Genomic DNA, 26,003 nt, shown 5'->3' with positions numbered 1-26,003 from the left:
CCTGCAAAGAACACAGCTCGGGGGTTCCTCGGTAGGTTGCTTCCTGGGGCAGTCGGAGGTGCCGTGGTCCCCTAGGCACTTTACGCACCTGGGGTGGGCGAAACAATTCCTTGCGGAATGGCCGTACATCTGGCAGCGATGGCACTGGCCCATCCTGCCACGGTTACGGGGGGGCTCTATTTTAAGACCCGTGAGACGACACACCGATGTGATGTTGTTGATTTTCTTACCCGCGGGGGTAAGTTCGAGGGTTACGAGCACCATCTCGTAGGGGGCTTTGGTTCTAGGATGGTACATCCTGTGAACCTCTAGTACTGGCAGCTCCTGGGAAAGGAGGTCTGTCTTTATGTGGTCGGTGTTCAGCTCCTTCGGAAGGCCGCGAATGACTACGCGTAGAACGCGTTCGTCGGGGAGAGCGTAGGTGTGGAACCCTACATTCTCTTGACGGAGAGTCTTAGTGAGAAGGCGATGGTCGCCTGAAGTCGGACATTGGACTTTGATTCCAATGGCGGTCGAGCGGGCAGACAACTAGTCAAATCAGTATATTTTTATACGTCACAACACGCGCTTAGTATGTGAGTTTCTATGATATACCTACTGATATGCGACGTCACAAGCTTGCTCGCGACTGATTGGTCCGACGTGCACGCACATTCACGCAATGTCCGTGTATACGACGTAACCACAAGTAAAGTGCACTCGCCTTCGTGAATTGCAAGAACTGTACCTTCTTAAGGTCGTCGGTCCATGATATTTGATGGCTATAAACTGACGTGTTTGTCGGCGTATGCCCGACTAGTTTCATTCTTTTTATCAGTATTATCACCACTTTTGAATAGAAATCATCATGAGAATAGTGGTAGGCTTGTCAATTAGTTTATAATGATACTAGCTGATCCCCGCGGCTTCGCCCGCGTAGATTTAGGTTTTTAAAGATCCCGTATAGCCTATGTCACTCAGAAATAATGTAGCTTTCTACTGGTGAAAGAATTTTTAAAATCGGTTCAATAGTTCTAAAGATTACCCCCTACAAACAAACTTAACGACATTACCTCTTTATATAATATGACCCGCCCCGGCTTCGCTCGGGTGGAATTTAGAAAATCGAGGTGGGGGTTGAATTTCCGAAAATCCTGAAATACATAGGTACCTATTTCTTCATTTGTTGCCGAATTACTCATAGATCTAAACTCCCCTCCCGCACGCGCACCCCCGCCTTGGTGACGCCCACTTCGCAACGGGCCGTGCAGCAGAAATCGTAATATTTTAATTTCGCCATAACTTCAAAACCAAACGTCCAATTTTAATCATTCAAAGACCAAATATTATCTCCATAAACTGTTCTTAGTGATGAAATCATTTATTTTGATAAGGATTAATAGCATGAGTAAAATAAACGCGTTTAAATGTAGTCCAAAAAAAATTCAAGATTTTTAAATAAAAAAATGGTTGCTGTGCCTCACTCGACATAGATGGGTATAGTGTGTCGCGGACTTTTTTGTAGATCTTATAAATATCTACAAATTAATTAGAACATTTTATGGTTCTATCTTTTATAGTTTAGGCAGCGTACGCAAAATAAGTAACTTTTCTGGTTGATTTTTTACACCTTGTGTCCGAAAAACCCAAATATCTTACGGAACCCTATTTTTTTCCAAAATAAAATATAGCCTATGTTACTCGTGGATAATGTAGCTTTCGAATGGTGAAAGAATTTTTAAAATCGGTCCAGTAGTTTTTGAGCCTATTCAGTACAATCAAACAAACAAACAAACAAACAAACAAACAAACAAACAAACAAACAAACAAAGTTTTCCTCTTTATAATATTAGTGTAGACAACGGGCCGTGCAGCAGAAATCGTAATATTTTAATTTCGCCATAACTTCAAAACCAAACGTCCAATTTTAATCATTCAAAGACCAAATATTATCTCCATAAACTGTTCTTAGTGATGAAATCATTTATTTTGATAAGGATTAATAGCATGAGTAAAATAAACGCGTTTAAATGTAGTCCAAAAAAAATTCAAGATTTTTAAATAAAAAAATGGTTGCTGTGCCTCACTCGACATAGATGGGTATATAGTGTGTCGCGGACTTTTTGTAGATATTTATAAGATCTACAATTAATTAGAACATTTTATGGTTCTATCTTTTATAGTTTAGGCAGCGTACGCAAAATAAGTAACTTTTCTGGTTGATTTTTTACACCTTGTGTCCGAAAAACCCAAATATCTTACGGAACCCTATTTTTTTCCAAATAAAATATAGCCTATGTTACTCGTGGATAATGTAGCTTTCGAATGGTGAAAGAATTTTTAAAATCGGTCCAGTAGTTTTTGAGCCTATTCAGTACAAACAAACAAACAAACAAACAAACAAACAAAGTTTTCCTCTTTATAATATTATATAGTGTAGATGATAGAGGAGCGCAGGCGCCGCGTCGCGTCACAGCGCGTAGCTACGCCCCCGCGCCGTTATACTGGACAAGGGCCTTTGTCTGCTCTCTGACGTAGCAGACACACAGCATAGAGATATAAAGAGTTGCCCTAATCTCCTATAGAAAATAGCGGATCGGAAACTAACTCAAGCTTATCGAAATTTTCATAAGTGTGTAAGAGATAACGCTACATTTCAACATAACTATAAAAACAAGGTTTCGGCACAATCCGCCATTTGCTGTGCCAGCGTAAGTACTTATTTTTCTTTTCGTGTAAATAAATAACCTAATCTTTTGTTATGACAGCTGATTAGCTGATTCTATGAACAAGCGCCGCCATTTTCTGCATCAAAAAATACACGGTCAAACCGTAGGTATTTTCTCTCTATTAGTTTAAATACACTAAAACACCCAGTCATATTATTATCTGTACCTACATAGGTATTATCTGTACCTACAGGTACAACGTATATACGAGCAGTGGCGTGCAGGTCATAGAGGCATAAATGCACTGCTTACCCCAGTTGTAATATCTCAATGCATAATTTTCATTATGACCTGCAAGTAAACAGGTTCCTACCTAACTAGTGCCTACCCTGGCTTCAAACCCTGTGCACGCCACTGTATACGAGTAACCTCAATCCTGATGCTTTACGGGGCCTGACCACCAAAACTGATGGGGTTTAAAAACTGTCGGTTATAAATTGATATTTGACCTACCAAATAAAGACTTTTTGAAGTCGAGGACCCAACTCCTCAACCCTGATGCTGTAAGGGATTGCATTCCTATATCGTGATGATACGGGTACTGAGACACCTTGCATCCCCGGGACGGGCTACTACTAAAAGATCCCACGGGTTTTTAAAAACCTAAATCCACGCGGGCGAAGCCGCGGGCATCAAGTCACTTTGTTGCAAGAATTCGTTTACCTACTGTATAAAAAGTCTTAGCAAGTAACCATTTTTTAAGCTTGTAAATAAAATATTGTTTTGTTGGGAGCATTTTTATCCAGAGGTAGCTTGTTAAATATCTTAATGCACATGGCGTAACAATTTTTTTGAGATTCTATCGAATGCCAGTTTATTTTGATTTCTTAAGGGGACTCAGTTCAGTGCTTTCTTCATACAAACGTAGGAGGGAAATTACAACAATATTCGTTATTGTGCGCACAAAATTAAGATTTATATCGATTTATCTCGTGATTATACGTAAAAAATATTGAATTAAAAGTACGAGGCTCAAAAGATTCCTATTTTAACACTAAATTAATGACAACTTTGGATGTAAATAAATAAGATTAGGGATATGAAAATTCTAAATAAATTTATCATTAGACGTAGTTTATTTATTCACTACTTGAAATAACTTTACTTTGCAAACATAAATTCAGCAGTTTTTTCTCAAAAATACTTTTCCTAAACCCTTTTCGCGCGCTTGATTTCAGTGAAAATCATCGTGCCTCTCAACTTTCTCATACAATGTCAAGTGAAAAGCAAATATGTTGCCCACGTGCGCTGCCAATTTCGGTCGAGCGTCCTGCGTCACCTTAATGCTCTTTTTCCAACATAATCATGAAGAGTTTCAAACTTTGCCATCTCTAGAATATACATACAAGGCAGCGGCAATATCTTGAGCTTTTGATCAGCTAGTACCTACATCATAAAAAGGCGGAGGAACTTTCCGAAAAAAGTAAAAAAATAGAAAAAGGAGAAAAAAGTCCACGATTCCCGCGTGGCCAGGGAAGCGCGTCATGCTCCGTTATAGGCGGACAAGGACCTCGGGTAAAGTCACGGTCACACCGATGAGTTACTCACATGCTCATACATGTGTCAATGCTACAAAATAAATTACATTGTCAGTAATTTGTACGGTACTTTTTTGCAATTTTTTCCTAAGAAAGTTTTTTTTGGTCGACAAAGCTTATAATTTGGAAGAGTACCTAATAGTATGTCAGGAACTAAGAACCCATGTAAATGTATTATTTTTAGGGTTCCGTACCTCAACAGAACCCTTATAAGATCACTTTGTTGTCTGTCTGTCTTTCTGTCGGTCTGTCAAGAAACCTACAGGATACTTCCCGTTGACATAGAGTTATGAAATTTGGCAGGTAGGTAGGTCTTATAGCAGACATTCGGGAAAAAATGAAACCTGTGAATTTGTGGTTACATCACACAAAAAAATCAAATAATTGTGGTCATGAACTAATAATTAGTATTTTCAATTTTCGAAGTAAGATAACTATATCAAGTGGAGTACCTATCATATGAAAGGTCTTCACCTGTGTATTCTAAAACAGATTTTTATTTATTTTTATGCATCATCATGCAAAATGTGGAAAAAATACGACTGTAGTACGGAACCCTCGTTGCGCGAGTCCGACTCGCACTTGGCCGGTTTTTTTTGTAATGTATGTACACCGATTAAATTCAACTAAATTCATTCATTAATTTGCCAATTTGCTCAAAAAAAAATTATGACCAGTTTTACTCGAGATGATATTGAAAGGTACATCTAGATCTGTTCAAGCATTTAGAAGTTATAGTAAATAAAAGAGATTCACATACCCTAAAAACAATACTCTCCTATTTTGAGCAGTCGAGTAAAATTCTCTTGGCGAGTATACACGCGGCTTTACCCGAGATTCCTGCTCGGCTGGCCCTCAATGGATGTGGGTCAAGTTTATTGACAAATCAGGACGTTGCCCGCAGCCGTCCCGCTCGCGCGCCTAGCGCCCTCCCTTTCCAGCGGCGAGCCTCCATGCGGGACCTACGATCGATGCCTTCAGGATCAATTCATAGAAATAAACTATGTATTTCATTTCATAAACTACTTCATTTCATTTTTTTTTTTATACTAGCTTATGCTCGCGACATCGTCCGCGTGGACTACAAAATTTCAAACCCCTATTTCACCCCCTTAGAAGTTGAATTTTCAAAAATCCTTTATTAGCGGATGCCTACGTTATAATAGCTATCTGCATGCCGAATTTCAGCCCGATCCGTCCAGTAGTTTGAGCTGTGCGTTGATAGATCAGTCAGTCAGTCAGTCAGTCAGTCACCTTTTCCTTTTATATATTATATAGATTAGCCATGTTAAATGACTAATATTCCCCTTTCCTCTCCAACTAAGCGTCAGGCTTGTGCTAGGAGTAGGTACGACAATAGTGCAACGGGCGGGGTTTGAACCGTCGACCTTTCGGTTTTCAGTCCACTCCTTTACCGGTTGAGCTATTGAGGCTCTCAATTATTTATTTATATATTTTTATTTTTAGGGTTCCGTACCTCAAAAGGAAAAAAGGAACCCTTATAGGATCACTTCGTTGTATGTCTGTCAAGAAATCTGGGAAACAATAGTTAATAGATGGGACGTGAAAAGCTAGTAGAGAGAAACAGACAGGCAGACACACGTACGCATTATGTATTACTAGCTTTTCCCGCGACTTCGTCCGCGAAAACTACTCAAAATTTCAAACCCCTATTTTACCCCTTTCAAAAATTCTTTCTTAGCAGATGTCTACGTCATAATAGCTATCTGCATGCCAAATTTCAGCCCGATTCGTCCTGTAGTTTGAGCTGTGCGTTGATAGATCAGTCAGTCAGTCAGCTTTTCCTTTTATATAAATAGTTTAATATGGAGAATGGAGTATGGATATGAATGTATAGATTCGTATTTACTGCATCATCATCATGATCAATCAAAAGACGTCCACTGCTTGACATAGGTCTCTAGTAGGGAACTCCCACACGCTACGGTGTTGCGCCGCCTGAATCCAGCGGCTCCCTGCGACTCGTCTGATGTCGTCCGTCCACCTAGTGGGGGGTCTTCCATTGACGCCATTCCAGCGCCTTGGGACCCCAACGTCTATCGGTTGTACGAACTATGTGCCCTGCCCATTGCCACTTCAGCTTGAGCCCGTTGAGCTATGTCGGTTCCTCTAGTTCTCCTACGGACTTGCTTACGGAGTTACTGCATAGTATGTACATACTATATCTCTGTCGTAGAGGCGATGGCCGTTGGAGCCGGAAAGTCCTTGAGTGGAGACCGCGTTTAAGCAAGCGTAGTGTGGGACGCCCTCCAGCACGATGGACCGACGATATATAGAGGCTGGCGAGAAGTGGCTGGATGAGGAAGGACCGGGTGTGGTGGCGCTCTTTAGGGAAGGCCTATGTCCAACAGTGGACGTCCACAGGCTGATGATGATGAAAATATCTCGGTGTGAATGTTCGTCTCATGAAGACCTTGATAGCGACGCGGCGCGACGCTCGTATGAATGACGTATGAGTTACGTAACGCAAAGTCAAGGTTTGTATATTTCCTTTTACATGGAGTCATTGACATTCGTAACCGGCATTATAATGATTTGTTTATAGTGATTAAAAATGAAAATGAAAATGAAAATGAAAATCTTTTTTATTCGTATAAACTTTTACAAGTGCTTACGAATAGTCGGATGCATCTACCACTGGTTCGGAACGCCTTTCCTGCCGAGAAGAACCAGCAAGAAACTCGGCGGTTGCTCTTTTCAAATATTTGATATAGGTACAAGATTATGCCATGTATAAAATAGTATTTGCAGTCTTGTGCGTTTCCGGAACGAGCTGCAGGTCAAATCCACGCTCTTTTATCATTTAGATAATCTTCAATTGTGTAATATGCTTTTTTCAGGAGCATATTTTTAATAAATTTTTTAAACTTGTGCAAAGGTAAGTCCAAAATAGTTTGCGGGATTTTATTATAAAAGATTATCCATACTGATATTATAAATGAAAAAAAAAATGTGTCTGTCTGTTACCTTTTCACTGTTCATTCGTTTAAACTATTTTGAAGAAGTAAAGAAAAAGCTTGCACTCTGCAGGCGGACATAGGCTACTTTGTAACCTGGTTTGAACCAGTTAGTTTTATAGTTCTATGGGATTTTCAAAAAACCACGCAGATTAAGTCGCGGGAATTATCTTATAAATTACTAGAAGATGCCCGCGACTACGTCCGCGTGGATTTAGGTTTTTAAAAATACCGTGGAAACTTTTTATTTTGCGGGATAAATAGTAGCCTATGTCCATCCCCGGGACGTAAGCTAACTCTGTACCAAATTTCATCAAAATCAGTTAGGCCGTGAAAAGTCAGCAGACAGACAGACACACTTTCGAATTTTTAATATTAAGTATGGATTTAATAATTTTGACGACCTCCCTGGCGCAGTAATCGCTGTGTTTTATTAGTGGGAGGTCCCGGGATCGACTCCTGGCAGGGGTTTGGAATTTTATAATTTCTAAATGTCTGGACTGGTCTGGTGGGAGGCTTCGGCCGTGGCTAGTTACCACCCTACCGGCAAAGCCGTGCCTCCAAGCGATTTAGCGTTCCGGTAGAAGCCAACGGGGCATGGCTTTAATAAAAACTGCCATACCCCTTCCAAGTTCCAGGTTAGCCTGCTTCTATCTTAGACTGCATCATCACTTACCACCAAGTGAGATTGCAGTCAAGGGCTAACTTGTATGCGAATAAAAAAAGGTTATTTCCTTTTGAGGTATGGAACCCTAAAAACGTCTAAATCGGTGACTAACGTTAGAAAAACTTCTAACCCTTTCCAACCCCATCATTACCTAGTTCCCAAGGCGGGTAACACCCCAATAGTAGGTATGTACTATTGTACACATCCGGACTGACAGGAAATCGTTCTAATAAGCGGGGAGATGAGGAGAATACACCACGTGTTCGGGTGTAACCTTACGCCTCTGTACGGGTTTATGGGGCATTGTGATGGGGTAAATAGGTTATAGTAGCTTTGAGCAAGTGAACTATTTATTCGAGTGATTTGAAGAACGTAAACATCTAAATAGGGATTATATAGAAGGAAAAGGTGACTGACTGACTGACTGACTGACTAACTGTTTGACAGACTGACTGACTGATCTATCAACGCACAGGTCAAGCTACTGAGCAGATCGGGCTGTTTGGCATGCAAATAGCTATTAAAATAAAAATAAAAATATTTTTTATTCGTATAAACTTTTACAAGTACTTACGAATAGTCGCATGTATCTACCACTGACGTATTTTGATGTAATCATCCGCTAAGAATGGATTTTTGATAATTCAACCCCTAAGGGGTGAAATAGGGGTTTGAAATTTGTGTAGTCAACGCGGACGTAGTCGCTGCATAAGCTAGTCTAAATATATAAAATGAAAAGGTGACTGACTGACTGACTGACTGACTGACTGACTGACTGACTGATCTATCAACGCACAGCTCAAACAACTGGACGGAACGGGCTGAAATTTGGTATGCAGATAGCTATTACGACGTAGGCATCCGCTAAGAAAGGATTTTTGGAAATTCAACCCCTAAGGGGGTGAAATAGGGGTTTGAAATTTGTGTAGTCCACGCGGACGAAGTCGCGAGCATAAGCTAGTAATATATAAAATTCAAAGTCCTGACTGACTGACTTATATATCAACGCACAGCCTAAACCGCTGGTCCTAGAAACATAAAATTTTGAGGGTGTTTTCTCTGTAAAGAGTAAGTATCCAATAAGAAAGGATTTTTCGAAATGCCACCCTGAAGTGGGTTGAACGGGGGATGGAAGTTTGATTTACTACGACCGTAGTCCACCACGCTAGCCAAGTGCAGATTCTAAAGAATCCTCTTTATTCTGTTAACCTCAATTCTAATGATCTACTATCTACGTTTTTTTTTTTTTTTGTTTTTAAAGAATATTAGCCATGTTAAATGACTAATATTCCCCTTTCCTCTCCAACTAAGCGTCAGGCTTGTGCTAGGAGTAGGTACGACAATAGTGCAACGGGCGGGGTTTGAACCGTCGTCGGTTTTCAGTCCACTCCTTTACCGATTGAGCTATTGAGGCTCGTAAAATAAAAAACATTTTTCAAAAGTGTTTACTTACATTGAATTGCTTTTAGATCTATGATAAAGAAATTTTATATAACCATTGACTTATATATTACTTCGTATGGACAGGGTTATTGAACAAACAAAGTGGCACCGACTCAGTAGTGCTTTAGCACCAATGCAACCTCAGTGACGTCTAGATTTCAAACGGGTCGTTCATTAGTATCTAAGAGGTGGCGCTGATTTATTTGGTTCCAAAACCGTGAAACATTTTGTTCGCTTGACCATATCTTGTCATTTATATCGATGTATATAACTGACTTCTATATAACACTACATAAAAAATCTCTTAAAAACCTTTAGAGTTTGGAAGGAAACTCTAATCTGTTGCAGTAATCACCTATAAAAACCATTAACTATTGTGGTATTGTTGAAGCTATTAATCTTAGGGTCGTCTTCCAGATGTGAGATCTATGCACAATGAAAATATTTTGACTGATGTGGTGATACGGTAAGACGTGGTGATAAATTATACTATCTTGTTAATTTTTATTATAGTTGAAAAAAGCGTCACTTTTTTCCACCTAAGTCTTGCACATAACAGTTGTCAAACACAATTGGGTATTTGACTACAAAAACCGCGCCGGCTCCACTACAGAGCACGGGTCTCCTCTCAGAGTGAGAAGGGTTTGGTCATAGTCTACCACGCTGGCCATGTGCGGATTGGTAGACTTCACACACATTTCATTAAGGAGAACTCTCACTTTTCGTGGTTTCCTCACCTTCCTTCACCGCTAAAGCAAGTGATATTTTATTACTTACTACATAAATTTACATTATTATCCATACTAATATTATAAATGCAAAAGTGTGTCTGTCTGTCTGTATGTCTACTAGCCTTTCACGGCCCATCCGTTCAACCGATTTTGACGAAATTTGGTACACATAATACATCTTGCATCCCGGGGAAGGACATAGGCTACTTTTTATCCCGGAAAATCAAAGAGTTCCCACGGGATTTTTAAAAACCTAAATCCACGCGGACAAAGTCGCGGGCATCATCTAGTCAACAATGAAAAAATATTTTTGTGTAGGTGTCCCTTTCTTTTAGGCGCCAAAATAATTCCGCAGGTAGTAATATCTCTATATTACTACCAACCTCGGTGCCAACATTCCCACAATGCACACATGTTCTTTTTTTCCAAATTTGAATTCAAATATTGACTGATTGAAGGGTTGGAGGACATCTGTCGGCTCCTTATAAGAGAGAAAGGCTCACGCGATGGGAAAGAGTGTATTTTGGTAACATGTGTTGTAAAGAACCTTATTGTTTGCTATTGACATGTGCTCCTCTTTCTTTTTAGGGTTCCGTACCCAAAAGATAATATGGAGCCCTAAAAATTTTTATTCTTACATCTTCTTACATTAATCCCGTGACTTCGTCTACGTGGATTACATAAATTTCAAACCCCTATTTCACCCCCTTATAGGTTGAATTTTCAAAAATCCTTTCTTAGCGGATGCCTACGTCATAATAGCTATTTGTATACCAAATTTCAGCCCGATCCGTCCAGTAGTTTGAACTGTGCGTTGATAGATCAGTCAGTCAGTCAGTCAGTCACCTTTTCCTTTTATATATTTAGATTTATATAAAAAAATGGAGGCCGACAAAGTTATCAGTTTTAGACTATTTTTGTGACGGGGTCTATCTCAAAAACTAAACTACACAGAAATATTGAATTTAAACAAGAAATACTGACAACAAAGATTCATAAAACGGTTTGTAAGCTGTGAACAAAACATATAAACATGTACGGAACTTTAAAAGAGCGAGGCCTCACTCACGCTTGGCCGGGTTTTTTAATGCACGGAGGATCATGTATGGTAGCTAGAAACATGTGCATAGAGATTGATGATGTTATTTATCGATACGATGTATCGACATTCTTCTTCTTCAAGTGCCATCTCCTACCGAAGGTTGGCAATCATTAAGGCTAACTGGATCTTGTTTACTGCTGCCCTAAACAGTGATCTTGTACTCATGTTAAACCACTGGCGAAGGTTCTTGAGCCAGGATATTCGTCTACGGTCAGGTCTACGTCTGCCTTTTATCTTGCCCTGTATTATAAGCTGCAGTAGATCGTATTTTGGGTTGCGCATAACATGGCCCAGATATTCGAGCTTTCTCCTTTGCATATCTTTGCACATCGACATATTTTTATATTTTAATTCCTACCCTAACGCAGTGGGTGTACGGGGAAATACGAATTCCCCTTCCACCCACTAGTGGGAGAAGCTGATGGGTGCACGGCTGATGGGTCCTCAAAAATTCCGATCTGGCTGAAAATATCGGTCGAAATATGAGATAACTCTGCGTCCATACATTAGAATTCAACGCGCTCCAATCACTACCCCTATTATAAATGTGAAAGTGTGTTTGTTGGTTTGTCCTTTAATCGTCGCAACCGTGCAACGGGTCAACGTGATTTGCATGGGTATAGTTTAAGACCTGGAGAGTGACATAGGCTACTTTTTATCCCGGAAAATCAGAATTCCCTTGGGATTTTCAAAACTTAAAACAAAGCGGAGGAATTCGCGAGCATCATCTAGTAAAATTTTATGAACAATTGATTTTGTGCTATAAGTCCCGCAAATTGCTAATGCGCGTGGCCAACATTTTAGTGACATCAGCACTAGACTGAAGTTTCGAGCTGATGGTATATTTTTATTTCGGCTGACGTCAAAATGACGTCATTTCGATTTTAATGAGACATGGTTCCAGCGCAATAGCGATTTGCGGGACTTATACCATTCAACACAATTTCACTTTATATAACTAAAATGATATCACATTTATTTTATATCACTAGTCACTACTACGAACGTAATCCGAAAACTTTCTCCGTGCGTAAGTTTTCCTTAAAAACTTCCAAACAACATGTTTTTGCACCAGTTTTCCTCTACAAGTAAGTGTATAGTATGCATATATACAATACTAGTCTCTGTAGGTCTGTAGACCGCTCAAACGGATCTGAGACGGCTTTCTCTTGCCTCGTCATTGCTTGACACCACTATAAAATTACTCAAATACCTGAACATCTAATTTGAGCTCTATATCCAAGATGTAAAGTGCAATTTACTTTGAAGTTTTAGACGACGGAAAACTTGAGAATAATGCTTAGAATTAACACGGTTGTCGATGCAATTTAAGATTTGTGTCAAGTACATAGAGTGCAATTTTCACTGACGGATATTGACGGTCGGAAAACTTGACAGTGCACCGTGAAAGATTGCGAGAAATTGACTCAATCAAATTTGAACGCTGAGTCAAAAGCATAAAGCATGATTTTGATTGAGATTAATTTGTGATTAAAGAACTTGATAATGGGGCCGATTCTCTAGTACACAATCTCTAAACTAAACTAAATTAACAGGTCTAAATCTAGTGCTTTCCTTTTCCGCAAGCAACATTATGAAAGGGATAGCAATAGATTTAGACGTGATATTTTAGTTTAGTTTAGAGATTGTGTACAAAGGAATTAGCCACACTGAGCTACCATTTAGTGGTATTGACATTGATCTCTAAATCTATTATAAGCTGTATCGTTATGGTATATTTTAAGTAGTAACTGGGTCAAAGTACTTATTTGTGGATAGTTTATTTACTTGGAATTGTAAAGGTATTAGAGCATCTCATAGGCAGATACTAAAAAGGACCACAAAATGACTTGCTTGAATGAATCACTACTTAGAAATATTTGATAACTTGAGAAGGATTCTTAACCGCATGGCACCGATTCTAAGCACAACCTAATTTTGGAGTGTTCGCACCCTCTTCTTACTATTGTAATATGAAAGGGACAGAAGCAGTTTGACATTTCTAAATTTAATTTTTAGATGGTAAAACCCGTGATTTTAGCACGCACTCGCGAACCTACTGTTTAAATTTGTATTGTGCACTAAAATTTAGAGTCTTTAAATGTGAAAGTCATGTTCCGTTCCTTTTTTAGCATTAGTAAAAAGAAAGGGATGCGAATACTCTAAATTTAGTTTAGACAGAGACTAGAGAATCGGGGCCGAATCGTAGTAGTTAGACATAATAGCTTACTTCGAATATTGTTATAATTAGTTAGTTTAGTATCTGTGTGTTATAGCTCAAATATAATGCACATTATGATAATATTATGATTTAGCGATAGGTAAATTAATATAAAATAGGATCTAATTGTCTGTACACTACGTATGTAGATGTAGGTATATGTTTATAAAGGTGTTTAGCCTGTACAAACAAATATTTAATACTGTTGTTAGCAATAAGTTATCTTGAAAAACTGTTGCATAACTTTTTTGTAATTATTATAAAAATAAATAACATTTATAAATCAAAAAAAAAAAAAAAAAAATCGATATGATATCATACATCAATTGGCCTTGTCCACAAGTTCAAAGTCGCTCAGCGTGGTGGAGCGGGCTATACTTATTGGGTGTCGCTCTGAGGGGCAAAATCCGTAACGAGGAAATCCGTAGAAGAACCAGAGTGACCGACATAGCCCAACGAATTAGCCAGCTGAAATAGCCAACTAGCCAATAGAGAGCCTCAATAGCTCAACGGGTAAAGGAGTGGACTGAAACCGAAAGGTCGACGGTTCAAACCCCGCCCGTTGCACTATTGTCGCACCTACTCCTAGCACAAGCCTGACGCTTAGTTGGAGAGGAAAGTGGAATATTAGTCATTTTAACATGGCTAATATTATTAAAAAAAAAAAAAAAAAAAATAGTGAGCGATCATCAACCGATTGCAGTAGAATGACAGCTACAATGTCACGATCGCTATCACCTCTGATTGGTTGATGCTAGCTCACTATTGGTTATAATGCAGTTGCAACAAGTTTACCATAAATTCAGCCAATCACAATATTTGCGGTTTATATTTGTTTCATAATTTACTTGTTTTTTTTTTTTTCCTTTTTACTCTAGGCTTCCAAGAATAGCTATGTTTTTATTTCCTTCATCCACTTAGTTTTGATATTATGTCATGTACTTAGCCAATAATTGTTCTTTTTTTTTTTTAATTTTGTTCCTCTGTATGAAATAATTATAACTCACTCTTATATTATATTGTTAATTTTTCGAGAAAATCTGTAATTGGCCATACTTCTGTAATTAGCATTTAAGAAACTTATTGTATTATTTCGCTGTTGTTTTCCTATAATAAATAAAATAAAAATAAAATAAAATAAAGTAATAATGATTGATGCAGTTTTTCTGCAATCGACTAGTGTTGTACTAGTGTTGCGTGTACGTACAGACGGACAGTTCCAAGGCGAAAGGTTAGTGTCAGCTGATCGCTTTCACCGCTGGCCAACGAACGCGTCGCGTGCGGCTGTGACGAGCGAATACCTACAGTTACATATATACTGCACACATACGAGTGCGACTGAATAACTGCACCGCTCGCCGAATCCGTGATCGACTACCTGATAAACTTGACCATCATCATCATCATCATTGACGTCCACTGCTGGACATAGGTCTCTTGTAGGGACTTCTACACGCCACGGTCTTGCGCCGCCTGGATCCAGCGGCTCCCTGCGACTCGTCTGATGTCGTCCGTCCACCTAGTGGGGGGTCTTCCAACGCTGCGTCTTCCGGTGCGAGGTCGCCATTCCAGCATCTTTTTTTTTTTTTTTCCGTTCGGGGAGGAGGAAAATCCTCATGGATGCCTCCGGCATGCCCGACTCCACAATGGCCTACGGACTAAAAACCTCCTCCCCCCTCCGCTCTATCTTTCAGGTAAAACCTTTGCATTGCATCTGAAAGATGGCTGTCTTTAGAGTTTAGGCGCTATCTTTTTTCTGCCTATCCCATTCATCCGTGATTCTTCTTTTAATAATAGCACGCAACATTTCAGTGCATGCATCCCACTGTGATTCGCTTGAGAGCATACGAGGGACAAGATTCGTAGGCGTTATTAATTCGCCTTCTCCCTGGGCTTCTTTTCTTTTGTGCTCTGGATAGTAAGGAAACACGGAGAAGTGGATAAGTTTATAACTCAAGCACTTTGTGGCCATGGTGTGTTTAATACCTACCTCCATGCTATTGGGAAAGCGCCTAGTGACTCATGCTGGTATTGCGGTGCAGAAGACACGCCAGAGCACGCAATATTTCAGTGTGTGGAGTTCGAGCACAAAAGAAAAGAAGCCATTCCAGCATCTTGGGACCAGTGGCGTGCACAGAGTTTGAGGCCAGGGTAGGCATTGGTTGGTAGGAACCTGTTTATTGGCAGGCTATAATGAAAAATAAGCATTAAGCTATTTCAACTGGGGTAAGCAGTGCATTTATGCCTCTATGACCTGCACGCCACTGCTTGGGACCCCAACGTCTATCGGTTGTACGAACTATGTGCCCTGCCCATTGCCACTTCAGCTTCGCAACCCGTTGAGCTATGTCGGTTACTCTAGTTCTCCTACGGATCTCCTCATTTCTGATTTGATCACGTAAAGAAACTCCAAGCATAGCTCTCTAACTTACCTAAAAACTTACTACAATAAGTAAGTCAAATTACGTCAAATATTTATGACGTCACAACTGTAAATTTCATACAAGCTCCCATACTAAGCGAACGTTTTGACGTTTGATAAAAAGTCGCTGATTTGACTAGTACTCATCATCCCTATTATACGTAGGGAAGAATATTTATAGTGTCACTTCTCTTAGTATTATTATTATTTTTCTATCAAAATAAAGAACCGAAAGGCGATGTTATGAAAGTCTGACTAACATTGTCAATACTTTTAGTTTTGCTAACTTAAATATTTTAAAACGTCAAGTAGCACAGACTTATTAGTCACTTATTGGTATATTAACATAAATTAGGCTTATAATTGAACAACCTTCCAGCAGCCTTGTGACGGTAGAGATGTCTGGGCGGTTGCGATAAGCAAATGATTCATCTCAGATTGACCAACGCCTTGTCTAATGCGCCAATGCTAATGGGTTATCGGGAATTCCGATTTTAGTTACTCTTATGAAACTTGTGTCAGTTAAAAAGGAAAAGGTGACTGACTGACTGATCTATCAACGAATAGCTCAAACTACTGGACGGATCGGGCTGTTTGACATGCAGATAGTTATTATGACGTAGATATCCGCTAAGAAAGGATTTTTGAAAATTAAACCCGAGTGGGTAAATAGGGGTTCGTTTGTCTAGTCCTAGACGTAGTCACGAGTACGTTAGTTTTTTTTTTATTCAGATACAAGTTAGCCCTTGACTGCAATCTCACCTGGTGGTAAGTGATGATGCAGTCTAAGATGGATGCGGGCTAACCTGGCAGGGGTATCGCAGTTGTAATATACCTAATGCATCAAAGAGACGCGTCACGCCATGAAAGCGTAGGGTAGTAGTCAATACAAGAGCTAGTCGCCTAGGTCTGCCAGTGACACACTAGCGCTAGTACCCTGCAACTTTCACTTGCGAGCCGCGGCCCGCAGCCATGCGCCTGCGCCGGCGCACGGCAAGGACCATTGACCATGCATGCGTGCCATACATTACTGTTTACTACGCGAATTACGTTCCAAGACTGTTTGTCTCATTTTAACAATCCTATTACAATGTTTTGTTAAAAATTCAACAAAACAAATCGTGCACCGAGCATTCCGTACTACAATAGTATTTTTTCGACATTTAGAACGATGAATCAAAAACTATTATACATAAAAATAAATACTTACAAATCTGTTTTAAAATGCACAGATCTTTCATATGATACCCTATTTATTAATCTTACTTTGAAAGTTGAAAATACTAACGGTTTTTGGATTTTTCCCTTTATTTTATTTTTATTTTTATTTTATTAGGAGAACCAACAGCTTACATTTATCTATTATAATCTTAAAATTAAGTAACTACAAGCTAATAAAAGGGGTACGTGTAAAAGGTTTACGTGTGCTATAAGACCTACCTACCTGCCAAACATGATTCTAGGTCAACGGGAAGTACCCTAATAGGTTTCTTAACAGACACAACAGACAAACAGACAACGAAGTGATCCTATAAGGGTTCCTTTTTTCCTTTTGAGGTACAGAACCATAAAAAAATGGGGGTCTCTATTTTCATGCAGTCGAGCAGTAAAACAATGAAGAACATAATGAATACGCGTTGTCAAGCTAGTGCGACAGCCATAGTGGTATAGTACTATAGTGATGCGACTGGTGTGGTGGTGGTAAGTGGTAGCTGCAAGCCACAGTGACACACATAGGCGACTTTCACTCCGGCGGCAATGACCATGCGAGCTGCCACTAATGTCAAGTGCGGTTTCACTGGCGTCCACCACTGGGGACGCGAGATGCACTACCAAACACCTATTTAACAATTAAAGAGTTGAATTTTCAAAAATCCTTTCTTAGCGGACGTCTACGTCATAATAGCTATCTGCGTGCCAAGTTTCAGCCCAAACCGTCCAGTAGTTTGAGCTATGCGTTGATAGATCAGTCAGTCAGCTTTTCTTCTTCTTTTCTTCTAAATATATAGATATAATAAAAAGATTGACGGAAAATCATGTTTTTTTTTTAAATTTTGCTCTTTAATAATGAATTCTAGCCCCATAAACCGGCCAAGTGCGAGTCAGGCTCGCGCATTGAGGGTTCCGTACTACAGTCGTATTTTTTCGACATTTTGCACGATAATTCAAAAACTATGATGCATAAAAATAAATAAAAATCTGTTTTAGAATGAACAGGTGAATACTTTTCATATGATACCCCACTTGATATAATTACTTACTTCGAAAATTGAAAATACTAATTATTAGTTCATGACCACAATTTTTTTTTTGTGTGATCTAACCCTAAATTCATATGATTGACTGATCTATCAACGCACAGCTCAAACTTCAGGACGGATCGGGCTGAAATTTGGCATGCAGATTGCTATTATGACGTAGGCATCCGCTAAGGGCGTGAAATAGGGGTTTGAAATTTGTGTAGTTCACACGGACGAAGTCGCGAACATAAGCTAGTTTTATATATATAGATTGCTTAAAACGCATATTACTCCGAAAAGTTAAAGGTGCGTGCCCGGGAAGAGTTGAAATAAACTCCAATCTCCCAAATAGGAGGTGAACGTTTTAACCACTAGACTACTACGGCTTTTACGGTGTTAAATTAGTAAGCGATTATTTTTTTAATGCTAATTTAAATTTTATAGTTATAGTTATAGATATTTTACTAACAAATAGGTTTAAGTTTCGTGTAATTACTAACACCAATATTATGATCCTTGTTGGTCGAAATAAAAACATTTTATTTTATTTATTTATTTTAACCACTTTTCTATTAGGTGGACAGGTGCTATCAAAGTACGATAGGTCGATTTCGTAAAACCTGCATCAATCAGCATTATAGTCTCCAATGTTGTGATTGGCTAAATTCGAGCGATTCTTGTTGCAACAATGCATTGTAGCCAATAGTGAGCGAGCGTCAACCAATCAGAGGTGATTGCGATCGTGACATTGTAGCTGTCATTCTGCCGCAAGCGAGCAGCGAGTTACAGGGAGCCGCTGGATTCAGGCGGCACAAGTTCGTGGCAGCAGTGGATAGACATAGGTTAGTAATAATGATGATGATTGATGAATGTACCCGTTATCTATATGTCCGTTATCGACATATATATATATATATATATATATATATATATATAATATATGTCGTTAAACCACGAAATAAGCTTGAAGTCATTAGGTCGATTAGCTTATTTAATCAATACAAGACGTATCAATTCAATTCATTTTGACATTAATTATGGACGGATATTATAATTTATCACTATTTTTATTTTTAAAATGGTATACTGTGTATAGGCAACCATGCCTTAAATGCTTCTAAAATATAATGTTCAACTAATGAATAATTCAGATACAAAATGCAAATGATTAAAATGATAGTTATAAGAGAGGCAGCAAATTAAATAATTACATTCATCAGTTCATATTTTAATTTAATTGCACGTGTGGTTCATGAGTTTATTTAAATGCAGTTTACACTTATAGCGATAGCGCGCTAAGTAAATGCAAGTTTTGATATTCCATATTTAATTTGTATTCCATATTTCAATTCAAAATTTTTCATAGTTTTGTATCTTGAAAGCGGGATGCGCAGTTTTAATCTTAAATTCAAATTGAAAAACTGACTGACTGACTGACTGACTGACTGACTGACTGGTCTATCAACGCACAGCTCAAACTACTAGACGGATCGGGCTAAAATTTGGCATGCAGATAGCTATTATGACGTAGGCATCCGCTAAGAAAGGATATTTGAAAATTCAACCCCTAAGAGGGTGAAATAGGGGTTTGAAATTTGTGTTGTCCACGCGGACGAAGTCGCGAGCATAAGCTAGTTTTAATCAAAATTCAAATTGAAAAGCTGACTGATTTTTCAAAATTCAACTTCTAAAAGGTTAAAATAGGGGTTTGAAGTTTGTATGAAAGTCTGTCAGTTTTGACGTTAGAATCGCGAAATTTTATAATTTACACTTATCTATCTTATTATATAGAAGGAAAAGGTGACTGACTGACTGATCTATCTATAGTTATTATGACGACGTATATGTTATTATTACGCTAAAAATTTTTTTTAAAAAATTCAACCCCTAAGGGGGTAAAATAGGCGTTTGAAATTTGTATAGTCCACGCGGAGTGCGGACGAAATCGCGAGCATAAGCTAGTATTACAATAAAACCTTAAGCTAACCTTTACTATAATTAAAATAATTCGGTTTGTCTTTACCTTACCTACTTGAAATGAACTCATATTTATTTATACCTAGGTATTTTGGATAGGAACAACAATTTAATACGTACTCCATATTTCAAGACGCGCACTAATTGGCATTTATATAGCAAGTAGGCAATATCAAGCACAAAATAAACACCTTGAAGCCTATAATTTCTCGTGTTAGTAGTGCGCGAGCGGCAGCGGCCGGCCGGTGCCGTTTCATCAAATTATCATAATCCGTTGAACCGACCCAGAATCCGTCAGAATACATTTCGGAGCGCATATCTCACCTGCATAAAATATCGGTCACCTCGTGACTATGGGATAGCTGTTAATTTTTTTTTATTTGTCTTTATTTTTATTTATTTATTGATAACATAAAATACCCAGGGAGACCTTACAGTTCGTGTCCCCAGGCTAGGAAAAAGAACCTGACAATTGAACTGACATGAATTGAATTGACATGAATTTTTAAATTAAAAAAAACGTCCGACACAAAAAGTAAAACAATGCGAAAGTGTGTTTATTTGCTGGTTTGTCCTTCAATCACGTCGCAACGGTGCAACGGATTGACGTGATTGCATGGGTATAGATAAAGACCGGGAGAGTGACATATCCTACTTTTTATCCCGGAAAATCAAAGAGTTCCCATGGGATTTTTAAAAACCTAATTCCACCCGGACAAAGTCGCGGGCATCAGCTAGCTTGATCATATTATCATGGTAAAAATATTAAAGTAGCAAATCATTTTAAGTGTGAAAGTTGACAAATCACAGTCCGTGAAAAATAGTCTGTGAAGGAAAATAATAATTTCATCCATAGAGAAACTTAAGGGGTGATTTCGACATCATGATTTCACCAAATCGCATCTCTAGTGAATTATGTCACATCAGACGCACGCCTTCCGTGTGCCGCCTTCTGCGTTGCTTCATCGCGAGCCGTTCGTCTGAGTCAGCCTTATAATGGGGGTCGGGAGGGGCTTGAAGGTCCGTGTGTCATCCGCGACCTCTGCTGATACTTGTTATGCTACCAAAAATATATGTATTTGGGCGCCTGTTATAACTAGTCCCTTGAGCAAAGCGAACTAAAGTGAGAGACTTTCGGTTTGATCCTGAATCGACGATAGGTATGTCAAAAATATTAGGCTACGCATTTTAAACTGTACCCGTAGTACAAGATTTTACGTCTCACCAAACGAAACCAAATTCGAGAGTCGAAATACTTCCGCGTTACAGTAAAATGGACCTAAACAGCCTTGAATTGAAGTCAAATATTCAATGCCACTGATTTTAATTTCGCAATGTTTCCGCTTGGAGCGCTGGCTGTAGAAGTGTAGACAAACTTGAGCTTTAAAACAAGGCAATTAAGATCCAGTTTACTGTAACGCGGAAGTATTTCGACTCTCGAATTTGGTTTGGTTTGGTGAGACGTAAAATCTTGTACTACGGGTACTGAGTCGTCGAGTTATCTGTCTGTTTCGCTCGCCCTTACAGGTCGTAGGTGTGAGATCTAGTAAGTAGTTTCTAATTTATCGTGCAAAATGTCGATAAAATACGATTGTAGTACGGAACCCTCAGTGCGCGCGTCTGATTCGCACTTGGCCGGTTTTTTAAAAATCAAGTGGGAACTCTTTGATTTTCCGGGATAAAAAGTAGCCTATGTCACTCTCCAGGTCTTTATGCACATCACGTCAATCCGTTGCACCGTTGCGACGTGATTGAAGGACAAACCAACAAACAAATACACTTTTGATGACAAGATCTTTGTGTAAATGTCATGCCTATTTAATTAAGAGATATTTAATGATTTGATGTTGTAATTAGTCAAGAAATGGACTCAATATAACGAATGCCCTGAATAAACTTCAACTATTATCAGCTAGTAACTCGCACAAGTAAGTAAAACAAGTGTCTGTTATCTAATTAATTCAACTAATCCTGACTGGTTTTGTAATAGGTACGCAAAAAATATATTCCACCCATCGATATAAATGCCAAGATATGCACAAGCGAACAAAATGTTTCACTGTTTAGAAACCAAATAAATCAGCGCTACCTCTTAGATACTAATGAACGACCCGTTTGAAACCCAGACGTCACTGAGGTTGCATTTAATTTAATTTAATTTATTTATTGGCATCCAAAACAGATTTCAATAATAATTTTAACCTAATTCCATTATACAAAGTTTCGTCCTTATTGTAATCCTAAATGGTTGCACACAGTGGCGTGCAAGTCCTAGAGGCATACATGCACTGCTTACCCCAGTTGTAATAGCTCAATGCATATTTTTCATTAAACTGGTTCCGACCTAACTAATGCCTACCCTGGCTTCAAACACTGTGCACGCCACTGGTTGCACAGCATTACCAGAGTTAAAGCACGCAAATTATAAATAACAATAAAAATAAATGATAGCCTAATAATTAATTATGTAAGTAGAAATTATGTTACTAAATTAATTTAATTATTTGCATTGGTGCTAAATAAACATTTTAGGACCAATGAGTGGGTGCCATTTTGCTTGTTCAATGGGCCTGTCCTTACGAAGTAATATATAAGTCAATGGTTCCACCTTAGGTCACTCACCCACAGCCTGTATAGTTGGTCGGTCAACAACCGTTTGCGCGAAATATCCCAAAATTGACGCGCTCAGGGTCATTCGGGCAACGGTATGCCTAGATATGACTATAAATATGGTAATAATTTAGAATATCTATCTATAACTAATGAATGAGGAGAGCGGGCGGTTCATTACTGTAGTGCGTTAAGAGTGCCCTACATGGTTTTTGTCGCGCAGCGACGGTATTACCTAGATATGTCTATAAATATGACTATACAATATGTGTAACTTTGAACATCTATAAATACGTATAAGTAAGAATGAGAGGAGTGGTTCATTATTGTAGTGTGTTAAGAGTGCCCTCCATGGTAGATGCATTTGACAATTCAAAAGTACTTGTAAAAGTTTAATTGAATTAAAAATATACTTATGTTTTATTTTATTTTTTTAATGGTTTGCCTAGACATGTCTATGCAAACTATGAAATATAACTATAAATGGTTTAGATATATCTATAAATCTAATGAATGAGGAGTGGTTTATTATTGCAGGGTGTTAAGAGTGCTCTCCGTGGTCGCTTCAAGTCGAGCGTTTGCTTTATATTGCAATAATTTCAGCCCGCAAAAATTTTTGTTCGGCTTATCATATGCATAGAGTATATTATTGGCCCTTGGTTATAGGTCAATTATAGGTGACCTTAATAAATGTACAGTCAAAGGCCAAAACTCGTTTAGCACCTTAATGGTCGAATTCGCTTGCACTGCACGGCGCAGTTGTGCGCATATCTGAGTGTTTGTGTGGCTTGATCATAGAAAAAAAAATCATAAGTGCGACTGGTTTTTGATGCAACAGTTTTGCGGAATTGCTACTCGAATTCTGAGGCCGACCGTGCATACTATATTTTTCTTATTAATAAATAGTTTTCTTACTTAATAGGTAGGTATAATAGTTGAACTTACCTGAATTTTTTATACAAGATGGTAGGTTGCGGTCGAGAGCGGGTCAAATCCAAAACAACATTATACACTTTGTCCACTTCTGAACGTTCAAAGTCAGTCGCTTCGAGTCCCGATTGAGGCACGTGTCGGCCGTTAGAAGGAGAAAGACTAGAACAAGAGATTTTACTGTACACTTTGTTATTTTTAAGATTTTTTTAGTTCAAGACCTAGATTTTTTTAGCTCCAAGTTAGAGATAGAAAATAGGTTTAGGTTGGGTTACTACATTTTCAAAATTTCTAGATTGTTATCAAACTTACCTAGAAAACAATTTTTGGGGAATTTTTGAACATTCAATATACAATAGAATTAATAAATTTTTTACCCCGACAGGTAATAAATTATAATAAAATAAAGTTATTAATATGTATTATTATAAAGAAAGTTAACTAATTTAGACCATAAAAAAAATTAGTAGAGACACCATGTGATACAAAAAATTAAAATCTAAAAGTTTAAGAGAAGTTTTAAAAGTAGGTCAAAGTAATTTAAATAAGAATGTTAGCTTAATTAGTTAATTATTTAAAAAATATTAAGATTTTTTTGACAAAGTGAAAAGCAATAATTTAATCTATTTTATTTTATTTACGCAACACGAATTTAATTTGTGCAATGTGACCTAAATCTATCTGAAATTAATTAACGATACGTTATTAGTTTAATATGTCTAATAGAGTCTTTATTCCGGTAAGTTATTAAAAAAAACAGTTTATGATTGAAAAAAAAAGACTATAACCGTCCAAAAAAGACAAATTTTTGCTCAAATTAGCAAAAGAGCTCACAAAATCTGTCATTAAACAATACTATTACATATCTATACTATACGGAGACATTGTTAATTTTGAAAATGTGTACGAAATAAAAACAAAAGAGTTTAATTCATGTCACCGGCGCGGGCGCCCGTTAAAACTGTAAAAAAACCTGTCCGCCGACCTTCGCGCTATCAACCGAAAACCAACAAGCTTCACGATTTACGGGAAAACACAATCCCGTATTTACTACCGACTGCTCATTGTTGTTAATAACTTTATTCCGTTCAACTACTATGTACTAACGCCTTTATTCTTGTTTATTTTAAATATTTTTTATTGATTGACTACTCTACTCTTTCAGTTTTGTAACTTTGTTCTTCTCTTTTACCTGCATTGCCTTTACGTGAACTTGGATATATAAACAAAATTTTACCAAGTATTTCTCTAGATTCAAACTAAAACATCGTTTTTCGTCCGTCTGTCACTTTTTTACAGTCCACAAACTTTTTCCGGTCAATTTATTGCTGAAATTCAGGTCAACATTGCACTGATGAAATTTGAACTCTATTACACGGACGACTAAAGAAACCTAATGAATTCTCAATGGTTTTTAATAAAATTCTAGCAATAAAACCATAGAGCAGTTAATCTTTGAGTAAGATTAGTTGAAGAACATGCGATTAGTAAATAAACAAAAAAACGTTAGTAAGATATTAGAGAGAAAAGGACATGTGATTGGCAAAAATAAAAGATCATAAATGCGAAATAACAACAAATATAAAATAAATATTCTCCTGAATATTTACAAAAAAAAGAGGGGGGTAGGGGGAAAAGAAGTTAAAATATAAAACGGATAGATTAAAAAAACGTGTCGTCCAGGTTCACTGTTTACTCCATCACATATTCACGTCACTTTATTTATGCCAATAACATTTTCTCTGCTCCGAATTTTTTGTGGAAATGGGATGAACGTACACTGTTTTTTTGGTTTTCTCTGTTTTTTTTTAATTCTCGTTCCGTGCGTATGACTGTCTGTCACTTCACTTCACTCCGGATGGCGGGCGCGAGCGCCGCGTGCTTTGGACGACTGGCGGCGCGGGCGCAGTGGCGCACCCCACTCACTCCCACCAAAATTTTACCACCACTGGCTACGGGACGCGCAAGCTACGGCCCGCTTTTCGCGCGTAGCAAGAATTTTCTTTCTTTACAGTTCGCTAAACTTGTATTGCGCTGAAAACTAGGCATCTTGTGATGTTTTGGCGAATAACTTTAATGCCCGTACCCTGATTAAGATAATGATGAAACTGTTGTGCAACTTATTCACACCTGTTTGATTTTTAATTTAAATACTATTCGAAGACTAGTTCTAGAGATAAGTAGCTCTAGAAGCTACTTTTTATCCAAGCAATCAAAGAGTCCCCACGGGATTTTTACAAAATTGAAATCCACATGGACAAAGTCGCGGGCGTCATCTAGTCTAGTATGTAATGTGATACATATAATTATATTCTTAAAAAAATATTTTTTATTAAACTTAATAAATTTAATATTACATTTTATACTGTAGAGCACAAAGTTAATGACACTTGTCTAATCTCGAAACCAGTTTTACTTACTTATTTAGTCGACGCT

The sequence above is a fragment of the Maniola hyperantus genome, chromosome 4 (genome assembly GCF_902806685.2).
Source record: "Maniola hyperantus chromosome 4, iAphHyp1.2, whole genome shotgun sequence".
Taxonomy (NCBI): domain Eukaryota; kingdom Metazoa; phylum Arthropoda; class Insecta; order Lepidoptera; family Nymphalidae; genus Maniola; species Maniola hyperantus.
Note: the sequence above shows the minus strand (reverse complement) of the source record.